Source organism: Delphinus delphis, chromosome 13, assembly GCF_949987515.2.
Source record: "Delphinus delphis chromosome 13, mDelDel1.2, whole genome shotgun sequence".
Taxonomy (NCBI): Eukaryota; Metazoa; Chordata; class Mammalia; order Artiodactyla; family Delphinidae; genus Delphinus; species Delphinus delphis.
Genome location: NC_082695.1, coordinates 27,905,988 through 27,915,286, shown reverse-complemented (window position 1 = coordinate 27,915,286; position 9,299 = coordinate 27,905,988). Strand labels below are relative to the sequence as shown.

General features: G+C 43.7%; 1 non-coding gene across 1 annotated transcript; it reads right to left on the bottom strand.

Moving 5' to 3' along the window:
* Positions 1-8,409: 8,409 nt before the first annotated feature.
* Positions 8,410-8,482, bottom strand: TRNAK-UUU (transfer RNA lysine (anticodon UUU)). The gene has a single exon. It is a non-coding gene; the product is annotated as a tRNA-Lys (tRNA).
* Between the last annotated feature and the right edge of the window lie 817 nt (positions 8,483-9,299).

Here is a 9,299-nt window from a genome sequence, read left to right as displayed (position 1 = left end):
TCAACAAAGAGAAACTATTTTTTAAAAGAACCATACAAAAATTCTGGAGCTGAAGAATATAATAACTAAATTGAAATATTCACTAGAGGGGTTCAACAGCAGACTTGATCAGGCAGAAGAAAGAATCAGCAATTCTGATGATTGAAATTAACCAGGTCAGAGGTATAAAAAAAAAAGTGATGAAAAATGGACAAAGCCTAAGGGACCTATAAAACAGCATAAAATGGACCAATATGTATTATGAGAGTCCAAGAAGGAGCAAAGAGAGACAAAGCATATTTAAAAAAATAATAATAGGGACTTCCCTGTTGGTCCAGTGATCCCTGGTCAGGGAACTAAGATCCCACATGCCAGGTGGCACTGCAAAAAAAAAAAGGCTTTTCTAATCTGAGAAAGGAAATGGATTTGAGAAGCTCAAAAGACTCCAAATAGGATGAACCTAAACAGCCCCCACCTAAGACACCTTTTAATCAAAAAACTGTCAAAAATCAAAGACAGACAGAATCTTGAAAGTAGCAAGAGAAAAGCAACTCATCACAAGTGAGTTCCCGTAAGATAATAAGCAGATATCTCAGCAGAAAACTTAGAGGCCGGAAGGGAGTGGGATGATATATTGAAAATGCTGAAAGGAAAAAAAATGTGCCAGTCAAGGATATTATCCTGAGGCTTCCCTGGTGGCGCAGTGGTTAAGAATCCACCTGCCAATGCAGGGAACACGGGTTCAAGCCCTGGTTCAGGAAGATCCCACATGCCTTGGAGCAACTAAGCCCATGTACTACAACTACTGAGCCTGCGTGCCACAACTGCTAAAGCCCGTGTGCCTAGAGCCTGTGCTCTGCAACAAGAGAAGCCACTGCAATGAGAAGCCTGTGCACTGCAACAAAGAGGAGCTCCCGCTCACTGCAACTAGAGAAAGCCCACGCACAGCAACGAAGACCCAACGCAACCAAAAATAAATAAAATAAATAAATTTTAAAAACTTAAAAAAAAAAAGGATGCTATCCAGCAAAACTGTCCTTCACAAATTAAGAAATAAAGACTTTCCCTGGTGAACAAAACCTGAGGGAGTTCATCACCACTAGATGTGACTTACAGGAAGTGCTAAAGCAAGTCCTGCAAGTTGAAACAAAAAGATGTTAGACAGCAACGTGAAAGCATATAAAGATATAAAGCGCTCTGGTAAAATTAAATAGACAAATACAGACTCTAGTAATGGTGTAAAGGTGGTGTGTAAAGCACTTTTAATTCTGGTATAGAATTTAAAAGATAAAAGCATAAAAATGACTATAAAACTGTTAATGGATAAATAATATATAAAGATGTAAACAAAGTGAAGGTGGAGAGATATAAAAGAATGGAGTTTTTGTAGATTCAAGTTGTTATCAAAATAGAATAGATTGTTACAAGATCTTATGTAAGCCTCACAGTAACCACAAAGTAAATATCTATAGAAGATATACAAAAGAAAATGAGGAAAAAATTAAAGCATGTCAACACACACAAAAAAATCAATGAAACACAAAGAAAGGCAGCAAGAGGAAAAGAGGGACCAAAAAAAAAAAGCCTAACAAAATAACAAAGTGCCAATAGTAAGTGCTATCATCTGAATGTTCCCATCCCCCAAAAGTCATATGTTGAAATCCTCATCCCCAAAGTAATGGTATCAGGAGGTAGGGCCTGTGGGAAGTGGTTAGGTCATGAAGATGGAGCCCTCATGAATGGGATTACTGCTCTCATAAAAGAGCCTACAGAGAGCAAGCTTGCCCTTTCCCACCACATGAGGGCACAGCAAGAAGGCACCATCTATGAGGAAGCAGGTGCTCATCAGACATCAAATCTGCCAACACCATGATCTTGGACTTCCCAGCTTATAGAACTGTGAGAAATAAATTGTTGTTTATAAGCCACTTTGTTTATGGTATTGCATAGTAGTTCAAACAGACTAAAACAGTAAGTCCTTCACTATCAGTAATTAATTGTAAATGTATTAAATTCCCCAAACAAAAGACATAGAGTGGCTGAATGGACTAAAAAAAATGCAATTATATACAGTCTACAAGAGACTCACCTTACATATAAAGACACACACAGGCTGAAAATGAAAGGATAGGAAAGGATTCCACATAAATAATAACCAGAAGAGAGCAGGGGTGGCTATACTAATATCAGACAAAACAGACTTTAAGTCAAAAACTCTCACTAGAGAAAAAGAAGGACATTTTACAAGATAAAAGTGTCAATACACAAGGATAATATAACAATTATTAATATATATGCTCCCAACATCAGAGCACCCAAATATACAAAGCAAACACTGACAAAATTGAAGAGAGAAATAGACAATAACACAATAATAGTAGGAGTTATCAATACTCCATTTTCAATAATGGATAGAACAACCAGATAGAAGACCAGTAAGGAAACAGAGGACTTGAAAAACACTATAGATTGATTGTACCTAACAGACACATGCAGAATACTCCACGCAACAGCAGCAGAATACATGCTCTTCTCAAGTACACATGGAATATTCTCCAGGATATATCACGTTAGGCCAAAAAAAAAAGTCTTAACAAATTCAAGAACATTGAAATCATACCAAGTATCTTTTCTGACTAATACAGGATGAAACTATAACAAATAAGTGGAAATTAAACAACATATTTTTGAACAATGAATGGGTCAAAGAACAACTGACAAGTGAAACTAGGAAGTATCTTCAGACAAATGAAAATGAAAGCACAACATATGCAAACTTATGGGATGCAGTACTAAGAAAGAAGTTTATAATAGTAAACACCTACATTAAAATAGAAGAAATTTCTCAAATCAACAATCTCACATTATACCTCAGGGAAGTAGAACAACTTTAACCCAAAGTTAGCAGAAAGAAGAAAACAACAAATATTAGAGAAGAAATAAAATAAAGAATAGGGAGGGGCTTCCCTGATGGTGCAGTGGTTGAGAATCCGCCTGCCAATGCAGGGGACATGGGTTCAAGCCCTAGTCCGGGAAGATCCCACATGCCGTGGAGAAACTAAGCCCGTGCACCACAACTACTGAGCCTGAGCTCTAGAGCCCGTGAGCCACAACTACTGAAGCCCGCATGCCACAACTACTGAAGCTTGCATGCCTAGAGCCTGTGCTTCTCAACAAGAGAAGCCATCGTAATGAGAAGCCTGCACAGTGCAACAAGAAGTAGCTCCTGCTCACTGCAACTAGAGAAAGCTGCATGCAGCAATGAAGACCCAATGCAGCCAATAAATAAATAAAATATATTTAAAAAAAATAAAGAATAGGGAATTCCCTGGTGGTCCAGTGGTTAGGACTCTACAGTTTCACTGCCAAGGGCCCAGTTCACTCCCTGCTTGGGGAACTAAGATCCTGCAAGCTGTGTGGTGTGGTCAAATAAATAAATAAATAACTTTAAAGATAAAATAAAATAAAGAATAGAAAAAAGTCAATGAAAGAGTTGGTTTTTTGAAAAGACAAACAAAATTGACAAAACTTTAGCTAGACTAAGAAGAAAAGAGAAGAAGACTCAAATAACTAAAATCACAAATGAAAAAGAGACTACAGCTGATGCCACAGGAATGAAACAGATTATAAGAAACTATGATGAACAATTATATGCCAACAAATTGGATAATCTAGAAGAAATGAATAAATTCCTAGAAACATACAAGCTAGTAAGACTGAACCATGAAGAAATAGAAAATTTGAAAAGCCTATTTCAAAAGAAGGTTGAATCAATCAGTTATCAAAAACCACCCAACAAAGAAAAGCTCAGGGACTTCCCTGGTGGCGCAGTGGTTGAGGGTCCGCCTGCCAATGCAGGGGACGCGGGTTTGTGCCCTGGTCTGGGAGCATCTGCAGCTGGGCCCGTGAGCCATGGCCGCTGAGCCTGCGCGTCCGGAGCCTGTGCTCTGCAACGGGAGAGGCCACAGCAGTGAGAGGCCCACGTACCGCAAAAAAAAAAAGAATCCCCCTGCCAGTGCAGGGGACATGGGTTCAAACCCTGGTCTGGGAAGATCCCACATGTCGCAGAGCAACTAAGTCTGAGCACCGCAGCTACTGAGCCCGTGTGCTACAACTACTGAAGTCCATGTGCCTAGAGCCCATGCTCTGCGACAAGAGAAGCCACTGCAATGAGAAGCTCGTGAACCGCAATGAAAAGTAGCCCCCGCTTGCTGCAACTAGAGAAAGCCTGTGTGCAGCAACGAAGACTCAATGCAGCCAAAAATAAAAAGAAATTAAAAAAAGAAAAAAGAAAAGCCTAGGACCTGACTGCTTCATTGGAGCATTCTACCAAATATTTAAGGAAAAATTAATACCAATCCTTCTCAAATTCTTCCCAAAACTTGAAGAGGAGAAAACACTTCCTAACACATTTTATGAATCCAGCATTACTCTGATACCAAGCCAAAGATACAAAGAAAAAAACAACAACAAAAACAACTATAAACCAATATCCCTGGTGAATATAGATGCAAAAGTCCTCAACAAAATACTAGCACTTTAAAAAGATTATACACCATGAAAAAGTGGGATTTATCCCTGGAATGCAAGGATAGTTCAACTTAAGAAAATCTATACATGTTAATACAACACATTAACAAAAAATACAAAAATCACATGATCACCTCAATTGATGCAGGAAAAGGTCTCGACAAAATTCAACACCCTTTCATGATGAAAAACACTCAAGAAACTAGGAACATAAGGAAACTACCTAAATGAAGGTAATTTCATAATGAAGGTCATATATGAAAATCTCACAGCTAACATCATACCCAACAGGGGGAAAGAAAGCTTTTCCTCCACAATTAGGAACGAGGCAAGGATGCCCACTATTGCCACTTCTATTCAACATAGTCCTGAAAGTTCTAACCAGGGAAATTGGGCAACAGAAAATAATGGTATCCAAACTGGGAAGAAGAAGTAAAATTATCTGTTAGCAGATGACATGGTCTTATATGTAGAAATCCCACGTGTGTGAACACGTGTCCTTCTGTGTGAGCATGCCCACATACGCTTATGTAGAGTGTAAAGGTAAGGTGACACACTCAGTTTTGAGCATTCAGGCATGTCTGGTTCTGTGCTGAATGACCCGTTTTCACAAGCAGGTCCGGCACGTGGAGTGGCCATCCCATCCGCACTGGCCTTATTTGGTTGAAAAGCATGGGTGGCTCCCGGACGGGAGCCAGTGCTGAGGCGTCTCCCCACCCTGTTCATCCACCCGGGGGGATTCCCACTCCCTTCAGTGTAAAATGAGGCCACCCAGCATCACTGTGCCAGCACATCCCAACCAGACCATCTTCTCCTCCATCTTCTCCTCTATCACGGCCTTCTTAGAAGTCAGATGAATTTCAATAGAGAGAAATTCATTCTTATGTTTCAATATTTCACTTCTCAGTAATTGGTATTTTTGGTGTTGAGACAAGTTTGAAAATAGTAATAGTCAGTAAATATTTAGTGAGCACCTACTATGTGCCAGGCACGGTTCCAGCACTGCAGACCCCTGCCCTCTTGGGAGTTAACATGGATGAACAGGCCATGAACAGGAAGCACTGTAAAAACGTATCGCGTACTGTATGTGGAAAGGCAGGGGCACGACAGGAAAGGAAGATTGGCCCGGGGTGCAGTCAGGGCCAGCGCAGTTTTTAACGTCCCTGTCTTACTCTCACACTAAACATCTCTGGTACCTCCCTAAGTGTGTCACCCAAGCCTCTGTCCTCTCCCGGCCCACATCCGGCCTCAACCAGGCCATCTGTGCACATGCAGGCCTGGACCCTCACTGGCTTCCCCGCCTCCCAGGCCCCAAGCCAGGCTCCAACTCCGTCTGACTCGCGGACGGTGTGCCCACCTCTCAGGGGTGGCCCGCTTCCCAAAGGCTTTGGGGACCGTCTTGTGGTCCTCTGAACTCCCTGGTGTTTGCCAACCACTGCCCATATTGAGGCCCTGGACCACGGGCCTCCCTGAGTTGCTGCTGAACCACATCAGTCCTGGAGGGTGAGCATCACCTCAGGATTTAACTCAGCTGCTTTATGGGTACATGATAGGCCCCAGAAAAACCCCTGCTGTTGAATAAGTGAAGTACAAACCACTAAGGAGAGACATGCACACAACTTCTAGATGGTACCAGACCTCCTCCCTGCTCTTAGAGGAGTGAAAGGAAGGATGGAGGCGGTTCTGTCAACCTCTCTGCCAAACACTGGTTTTCAATCTTTGAGCAATTGTTTATAAAACTGATTTGACGTAAGACATCATATTTTCAAGCCACTTATATTTTCTATTACTCTCCGGAACTGTTCTGTGAAAGATTTTTGGTTGCTTGCTTATAAAACTCTAAATTATGGCCTGCCTGGTTGGTAAGCAGTCAGAATCCCATTCAATCAACTCTCTGCCGTTGATGTCAAGTCCAGCAGATTCTGTGTACTGTGCCCAGCCATAGCCAATGCCATACAATAACTCTGAACGTGGTCACGACAATTCACATCCCAAGAAGCTCTTTTTCAAGAGGCGGGAAATGTCAGCAGGCATTTGAGAACATTTCTTCCAGGAATTGCTTTTCGGTGACTGTGTCCATGAAGGACACAGAGGACAGACTCTGCAAAAGGCCGCAGGTGTCTGGCAGGGTCCACATCTGCTCTGGGGCCCCTGGACTGGCACAAGGAAAACGCAGCCCTAGCCCTAAGGTTTTATTGACAGCACCTGCTGGAAACTGCCCTGAACTTGAACACAAGCCAAATATAATTAAAGCACAAATTGATGAGGTTTTAAAAAAAGGTTAAAACCGATCATTTGGAAGCTCCTAGGAGCCAAGTGGACAAAGAATGTTGTCAAAGGCCGAAGTCCACAGAGAGGTCCAGCCTCAGCCCAAACACCGTAAACTCAGGCGAAATGGGGCAAGTGAAACCCTTGAGACTTGGTTAGTAGGACTTACGCACACCGTAGCCTCGTAGGCTCTGTCTCCACCGCTGGTCTGTCCTCCTTCTTCTTCCCTGGACTCCTCATCTTCTTCACCTTCTGACCCTGACCTGCTGTCACTTATTCCAGGGGAATTTGGAGATGGGCTTGGGGTAAACATGAAGCCTGGCTCTGGCGAGTCAGGGGAGGCCTCACGCCAACGGCCTCACTCTTCACACCTCCTGGAGTCTGAGCCCCTGGAGCCCAGGACAGACCCCCTGTGCGTCCAGGCTGCACCGACCCACCTCCCTCTCCGCTTTGGGTCTTTCTTCCCCTCCCCAGGCCGCAGGCCACCGTCTCTCTTCCTGAGTTCCTCCCTGGGCGCCCTCTTCTCCCCGCCAAGGTGGGGAGTCTGCGGGGGGAGCGGGTAGGAGAGCCCATCCCCGGGCGGGTGCGCCTGGACGCAAAGAGCCATCAATCACCAATGAAGAGGAACAACTGAAAATTCTTAGCCTGTGAAGCTTCACCTTAAGAGTGAAGCCCCAATCCACCCTCGCTCTGGTGTTTGGCCCAACACAAGGGACACCTGGTGTGAAACTAGCCAGGCCGACAGGTTCCCTAGCGGGTGGCTGCCAGGTTGTGCCCACCCACCTCGAGCTCCAGGACGCCGGAAAGCAGTCAAATAGAAACCCTCAGGCAAACACAGGGGAGGGGTCTTTGACTCGCCAGCGAGTACGACCAACCAAGGGATTTCTAGAGAATGATTGACACTGATAGGGTTTACTGTATTTTAACTTTGGCATGTGAGTATAGCAGAGTGGAGTGTAAGTGTAATGACAGAGAGCTCAAAATGGCTTAAGAGAATAAAAGAAAATTTTGAGTCAGTAACAGGAAGGCAATCTACACATTTAATGACGTCAGCTGGACTCTGTCCCGCTCCATTTTTTTTTCCTTTTTAACCAAACCGCCTTCATTTCTTAACTGCTTTCTGCTGTGTTGGACTCTTGGCGCCCCCGACCCTTTCCAGTGGGGGTGGGGCATCCCAGCAAGCCCAGGCCAACACCCGCCAGGCCTCAAGTCCAGTGGAAATGCTCCCCTTCTCCACGGGGCCTAATAAAGCCCGGAAACGGGAGCCACACCCTGAACTAATGACTGTGTGTGGGGTTGGTCAGGTAACGCACTTGAGAGATGGGACTTGGCCCCATCAACCCCGCCAAGTACATATGCGAGGGCTGTGCTGTGTAGGACATTTTCTATATTTTTTCAGAATTGTATAATGAAGTATTTAGCAGCACATATATGATGTATGTAATTTATTTCACAATGTTTTACTAAAAACAGATAAAGCAAATATGGAAAAAATAATCCTTATATCTAGCTAGTTGATGGGTATATATTTATACTATTATCTCTACTTTTCTCTGTAGTACGTAAATATTTCTTTTCGTTTCTTTTCTTTTTTTGTGAGGGTGCTGTGCCGTGAAGCTTGTGGGATCTTAGTTCCCTGACCAGGGATTGAACCTGGGCCCTCAGCAGTAAAAGCACTGAGTCCTAACAACTGGACCTCCAGGGAATTCCCTTAACTATTGCATAAGTTAAAAAAATAAATGCCCACACAATTATTTTCAAGTAAGTATTTTCAAAAATGATTTTTTAAATAAAATCATAACATTTCTACATGAAATTCTGCTAGAACTATAAGGTATCATAGTTTTTCCTTTTTTTAATATATTTATTTATTTATTTTTGGCTGTGTTGGGTCTTTGTTGCTGTACGCAGGCTTTCTCCAGTTGTGGCGAGCGGGGGCTACTCTTTGTTGCGGCGCCTGTGCTTCTCATTGCGGTGGCTTCTCTTGTTGCGGAGCACGGGCTCTAGGTGCGCGGACTTCAGTAGTTGTGGCGCACGGGCTCAGTAGTTGGGGCTCACGGGCTCTAGAGCGCAGGCTCAGTAGTTGTGGTGCACGGGCTTAGTTCCTCCGCGGCATGTGGGATCTTCCTGGACCAGGGATCAAACCCGTGTTCCCTGCATTGGCAGGTGGATTCTTAACCACTGCGCCACCAGGGAAGCCCTCTTATACAGTTTTATCAAAACTTTAAAAATTAAAAACCAGACATTATGCATTCATTTCTTAGAGCTGTGAGAACAAATTATCATAAACTGGATGGCCTAAGATCACAGACATTTTGTCTCTCACAGTTCTGGGGGCAGAAGTTGGAAACCCAGTTGTCCACAAGGCCGTGCTCTCTGAAGGCTCTGGGGAGTATGTTTCCCTGCCTCTTCCAGCCTGCGGTGGTGGCTGGCCACCCTCAGTGATCCTTGGTTTGTAGACTGGTCACTTCAGTGCCTGTGTCCATCTTCACATGGCTTCCCCTGTGTCTCTTCTCCTCTTT